This window comes from Aegilops tauschii, unplaced genomic scaffold, assembly GCF_002575655.3.
Source record: "Aegilops tauschii subsp. strangulata cultivar AL8/78 unplaced genomic scaffold, Aet v6.0 ptg001301l_obj, whole genome shotgun sequence".
NCBI lineage: Eukaryota > Viridiplantae > Streptophyta > Magnoliopsida > Poales > Poaceae > Aegilops > Aegilops tauschii.
Genome location: NW_027333499.1, coordinates 14,290 through 20,924, shown reverse-complemented (window position 1 = coordinate 20,924; position 6,635 = coordinate 14,290). Strand labels below are relative to the sequence as shown.

At 35.4% G+C, this 6,635-nt stretch overlaps 2 non-coding genes across 2 annotated transcripts; both read right to left on the bottom strand.

Annotated features, from left to right (window-relative positions):
• Positions 1-6,143: 6,143 nt before the first annotated feature.
• Positions 6,144-6,217, bottom strand: TRNAW-CCA (transfer RNA tryptophan (anticodon CCA)). Its single transcript has one exon. It is a non-coding gene; the product is annotated as a tRNA-Trp (tRNA).
• Positions 6,218-6,356: 139 nt separating this feature from the next.
• Positions 6,357-6,430, bottom strand: TRNAP-UGG (transfer RNA proline (anticodon UGG)). Its single transcript has one exon. It is a non-coding gene; the product is annotated as a tRNA-Pro (tRNA).
• Positions 6,431-6,635: the final 205 nt, after the last annotated feature.

Here is a 6,635-nt window from a genome sequence, read left to right as displayed (position 1 = left end):
AACTTCTAAAAGGTTCTCGAAAAAGGGGTAATTTTTTCTGGGCCTGTATTCTTTTTCTAGGTTCACTAGGATTCTTATCGGTTGGGATTTCCAGTTATCTTGGTAAGAATATTATATCTATACTTCCATCTCAAGAAATTCTTTTTTTTCCGCAGGGGGTCGTGATGTCTTTCTACGGAATCGCAGGCCTATTCATTAGCTCCTACTTGTGGTGTACTATTTTGTGGAATGTAGGTAGTGGTTATGACCGATTCGATAGAAAAGAGGGAATAGTGTGCATTTTTCGTTGGGGATTCCCTGGAATAAAACGTCGCGTCTTCCTTCGATTCCTTATGCGGGATATCCAATCAATTAGAATTCAGGTTAAAGAGGGTCTTTATCCTCGTCGTATTCTTTATATGGAAATCCGGGGCCAGGGGATCATTCCCTTGACTCGTACTGATGATCAATTTTTTACTCCACGAGAAATTGAACAAAAAGCTGCCGAATTGGCCTATTTCTTGCGCGTACCAATTGAAGTATTTTGAGGTATCTTTTTTGAACTGAGTTGAATGAAGAAAAGAAGAATTGGAAGAAGAAAAGTTTTCTCAACACGGGGAGGAAGTCCCTTCTAAATTGGATTTGTTATTGTAAGGGGATTTTTAAGTATTTATCTAAAGGAAGGAACAAACGAGGATAAGAGAAATTTGCTTTTAATTTTTTTTTATCCAAGTGAGATATATCGCATACTATTCTTCTTTTTTCATCCGAAAGGGCTTTTTTTTTATTCTATTTCACTATTTCATTCCATCTAGATCTAAGAAAGAACCCAATGCACTGAAATTCCACTACTAACTAATATACAAAAAAGAAGAATAGATACAGGGTATCAAACCTATATAGTTTTTGCTTCAAAGAAATAGAAATATCATGAAATAGAAATATCATCATATAGAGTCAGGGAATGGAATAGAGTCAGCGAATGAAGCATATTCATTAACAACTCCATTTACGGATCAAAAATGAAAAAAAAGAAAGCATTGCCTTCTTTACTATATCTTGTATTTATCGTACTTTTGCCTTGGGGGGTCTCTTCCTCATTTAACAAATGTCTGGAACTTTGGATTAAGAATTGGTGGAATACCAGGCAATCCGAAACTCTCTTAACTGATATTCAAGAGAAAAGGATTCTAGAAAGATTCATAGAATTAGAAGAACTTTCTCTCTTGGACGAGATGATAAAAGGGAAACTAAAGACACATGTACAAAAACCTCCTACAGGAATACACAAGGAAATAATACAATGGGTCAAAATAAATAATGAGGATCATCTCCATACCATTTTGCATTTCTCGACAAATATAATCTGTTTGGCTATTCTAAGTGGTTCTTTTTTTCTGGGTAAAGAGGAACTTGTCATTTTGAATTCTTGGGTTCAGGAATTCTTCTATAATTTAAATGACTCAATAAAAGCTTTTTTTATTCTTTTAGTTACTGATTTTTTTGTTGGATTTCACTCCACCCGTGGTTGGGAACTAGTAATTCGTTGGGTCTACAACGATTTTGGATGGGCTCCTAACGAGCTTATTTTCACTATTTTTGTTTGTAGTTTTCCAGTAATTCTAGATACATGTTTGAAATTTTGGGTCTTTTTTTGTTTAAATCGTCTATCTCCTTCGCTTGTAGTCATTTATCATTCAATTAGTGAAGCATAAATTCATTTGATCTCCCGATATTAATATTAATCAAATTAGCAAGCATCTTTTTTTAGAAAGAAAGCCCTTTTCCATTTTAGCAAAATTCTTTCTATTTATACCTACTTTAAGGTATTCATCATTGCAGTACAACTGTTGCAGTAGAATGACAACAGATTCGTGTATAGGGAACTAGATTAGCTTAGCTACCTATCTAATTTATTGTAGAAATTCTGGGATCTGCGATTGGACATGGAAAATAGAAATACTTTTTCTTGGGTAAAGGAACAGATAACTCGATCGATTTCTGTAGCGATCATGATATACGTAATAACTCGGACATCTATTTCAAATGCATATCCCATTTTTGCGCAGCAGGGTTATGAAAACCCACGAGAAGCAACTGGACGAATTGTATGTGCCAATTGCCATTTAGCTAGCAAGCCCGTCGATATTGAAGTTCCCCAAGCTGTGCTTCCCGATACTGTATTTGAAGCAGTTCTTCGAATTCCTTATGATATGCAATTGAAACAAGTTCTTGCTAATGGAAAAAAGGGAGGGTTGAATGTAGGTGCTGTTCTTATTTTGCCCGAGGGATTCGAATTAGCGCCGCCCGATCGTATTTCCCCTGAGTTAAAAGAAAAGATAGGAAATCTTGCTTTTCAGAGTTATCGTCCCGATAAAAAAAACATTCTTGTGATAGGCCCTGTTCCCGGTAAGAAATATAGTGAAATTGTCTTTCCCATTCTTTCCCCTGATCCTGCTACGAAGAAAGATGCTCATTTCTTAAAATATCCCATATATGTAGGGGGAAACCGAGGAAGAGGACAGATCTATCCTGATGGTAGCAAGAGTAACAATACAGTCTATAATGCTACGTCAACAGGTATAGTAAGAAAAATACTACGTAAAGAAAAGGGGGGGTATGAAATATCCATAGTTGATGCATCAGATGGACGCCAAGTGATTGATATTATACCTCCCGGACCAGAACTTCTTGTTTCAGAGGGGGAATCCATCAAGCTTGATCAACCATTAACAAGCAATCCTAATGTGGGAGGTTTTGGTCAGGGGGACGCAGAAATCGTGCTTCAGGATCCATTACGTGTCCAAGGCCTTTTGTTCTTCTTCGCATCCGTTATTTTGGCACAAGTTTTTTTGGTTCTCAAAAAGAAACAGTTTGAAAAGGTTCAATTGTACGAAATGAATTTCTAGGTCCCGGGATTTCTTACCATCAAGTTGGTAAAAAGCCTCGATTTATTGGCAATTGCTAGAATTATCTATGATCTATTTTGGAAATCCTTTTTTTGTTTAGACTGCTTTTTGTTTATGAGATGTCTGGAATTCCTTATTTATATCCCATGCAAAAGAAGAGAATCCAAGGCAAAGGCGAGAACAATAAAATTAAAATTTCTTCCTTTTCGGAGGGATTGCAGGTCTTCTTAATCGTCTATTCGGCACAAGAAAAAGGCTTTTTCTTGTGCCGATTCTTCTTGTATCAAAATAAGAATCCTTTTTCTTCCTAATTCGTCAAAGATTACTATTTCTTCTTTATTCGGGTCTGTCTCTTGGACCTCTTTTTCTTTTGCTTAGGTTTAGCCGAGGTAGTGGACAAACAGAGGGGAAGAAAATATGGCGGGGGAAAAATTTCTTGTGATTGTGAGCAAATTGCTTGGCTTGTTTAATTAAGTTCAACTTCAAATTTACAGAAATTTTGCAAAAAAAAAGTAAACTCTTCCATTGAAGGTTTTTTTTATTTTTAGGCTAGTTGAATAGTTTTGATTAAGGTTTTATTAGTTTATTACTCGAAACTAAATCAAGGATTTTCAGGATACTTCCTTCGTGGAATAAGATATTGGATCCTCGAGTGATCTCTTTTTCTTGTTGCTTCATAAGAGTGAATCGAATAGATTCAATTCGCGTTATAAGAGTAAAAATTCCGCGGGTCCTTTCCGCTCTAATCAGATAAAGGGGGGTAAGGACCCGCTAAGCTCCTACTTTTTCATGTTTACAATCTGGTCCCTCCGATTACTATAGAGATGAACCCAATCCAGAATATGAACCATAAAAGAAAACACCTACTAAACCAATCACAGCAATACCAGCTACAGTACCTATCAGCCAAAGAGGAATTCTTCCAGTAGTATCGGCCATTTCCCCTACTTTCCTCCACATTTTATCAATTGGTCATGCTAGAGACAAAAACAGTCATGGGTAGTTATAAGGATGGTATCCTTCCAAATGGGATAAGAGAATTCTTATTAGTCTCTTTCTTTCTCTCAATTGAAGAAGTAATTGGAAAATAAAACAGCAAGTACAAAAATGAGTAATAAACCCCAGTATAGACTGGTACGATTCAATTCAACATTTTGTTCATTCGGGTTTGATTGTGTCATAGTTCTATAGTTGGAATTTGTTTTATCGTTGGATGAACTGCATTGCTGATATTGATCCCAAGAAAAAAACAGTAGGTACAGCTAGTCCGTGAATAGCCAGCCATCGCACTGTAAAAATAGGATAGGTTCGATCTATGGTCATTGAGGGCCTCCTAAAAGGATCTACTAAATTCATCGAGTTGTTCTAAAGAATCAAAACGGTCGGTTATTAACGGAATTCCTTGTCGGCTTTCCGTGAAATACTCGTTTGGCCTAGGACTTCCAAACACGTCATAAGCTAAACCCGTACTGACAAATAACCAACCCGCAATGAATAGGGAAGGTATAGTAATGCTATGAATAACCCAGTATCGAATACTGGTAATAATATCAGCAAAAGAACGTTCTCCCGTGCTTCCAGACATGCTGAACTCCCAAAATTTTTGTACATTCAAAAAAGGAATTGATTCCGTAAAAGATGGGATCGACCAGTAAATAGAAAATTACTGATATTTCATCCTTGTGAGATTGTCAATTTTGTACCAAAGGTGTATTTTGAGTATACCGAATTAGTATAGCTATCCTTCCTATGGCACAGCAATCTGGTTTTGCCTGGTTCCGAAACATAATTACTTTTTTATTTTTTTTGTCTATAGGTAAGCTATATGTTATTCAAGGCATCAATAGAAAACCCCATTTTTGTAGGTTCTACTTACTTTTCATTGGCTTCGGAATATATAGAGTAATTCGGAATAGCAGCCAAAATCTTGGGAAAATCTAAGTTAATGATCAATAGGTTTGGATAAATAATTTAGGAAGGATATTCTCATACTGACACAATACAAGGACAAGTATATGTGAAATCTATCCTTTCATAATTCGTAATTCATCCTTGTATTGTTTGTTGGATTAGGTCTAACTTTCTTGACCAAACTGCGAGCGCGGAACTTTACGAGATGAAATAGGGAAAGACAGAAGATAGAATAGAACTTAAAAGGATAATTGAAGTGACTCGTCTTCGAATCTACTTTGGTTGGAGTTCGAAAAAGGAATAAAAATAAAGTAAATTCAAGGAAGAGCTTTCTTTTTTTTTTTAACAGCCCCTTGGCAGGTCGTGGAATGCTTTTGTTCTCCTCTTATTCCATATGGAATACAATCAGTTAAAATAAGAAGGAATAGGGGAATATTCGATCGTTCACTCCAAAACGAGGGTCCTATTGAAAAAGAAATTATCCAAAATAGAAAGAAGTTTTTTTTTCAAATTCAATTGTTTATTTATCTCTTATTCAAAAATTTCCCTGAAAATTGAATGAAAAAATGAAATTCAATGGGGTTAGATGATCTAGTTCTTAATATTATTACTTTACTCAATTGACAAATTCCACAACAAATCTCTTGATTCGGAATTAGGGACTCATGTATCATCTGATGAATCCACTTTCTTTTACACTTCTGTATCTTACTCTACCTTGTTTTTTAGTATTATCTAAAATAACTGATGAATTCTGAATTTTCCATAACTTAGGTAAATGCTTTACCAACATATGTAGTGTAGTAAAAAAAAATAAATGGAATTTAACTCTTTCATGCTTACTTTAACTAGTTATTTTGGTTTTCTACTGGCTGCTTTAACTATAACCCCAGCTCTATTTATTGGCTTGAACAAGATACGCCTTATTTGAATTGACTGAATAATTATAATTCAGAAAAGAAAAATCTTTCTTTGGGATTCCTGGCATTCTACGACTCTTTTCCAGACTAATTAGGAATTCTTTTCTTGGTCATTGAGATTCGTGGATAATTTAGAGTACTATTTAGGGATAGATCGTACCTCTTTTTTTATCCCCTCGAACAAATCGAAATGATTGAAGTTTTTCTATTTGGAATCGTCTTAGGCCTAATTCCTATTACTTTAGCGGGATTATTCGTGACTGCGTATTTGCAATACAGGCGTGGGGATCAGTTGGATCTTTGATTGAGTCATTTTTTTTTGATTGACCTCCTCCAGACCAGAGAGGAGGTCAAATTGAAATTGGAGTTACAATTCAATTTTGTTAAGTTATTTTACTCTGCTTCGACATAAAATAGATGGAATCACGCTCTGTAGGATTTGAACCTACGACATCGGGTTTTGGAGACCCGCGTTCTACCGAACTGAACTAAGAGCGCTTTCATTCATTCAAAAAGAAAATCTTTTTCTATTCCTAATGTATCTCACGTACGTATAGTCTCCACAAATTCAAGTTATACCCACTTTACTTTAATTGATCTCGTCGCTACTGCCTATAAAGAAGAAAGAAGTAATAGGTAGGGATGACAGGATTTGAACCTGTGACATTTTGTACCCAAAACAAACGCGCTACCAAGCTGCGCTACATCCCTTTTCCAAATTAAATTGTTGTACAATGCCATTGTACACAATTCCTGTCTTCTTTTCCACATCATAATTTTCTTCTTCTTTCTATTTTCTTCTTCTTTCTTTCTCTATCTATATATATAGAACCCTCGTGTCATTTCTTCTTTTTGGTCTCATATAATTAAGGAATTATATACATATAAAATCCAATATAATTTCGCCTATAAAAGA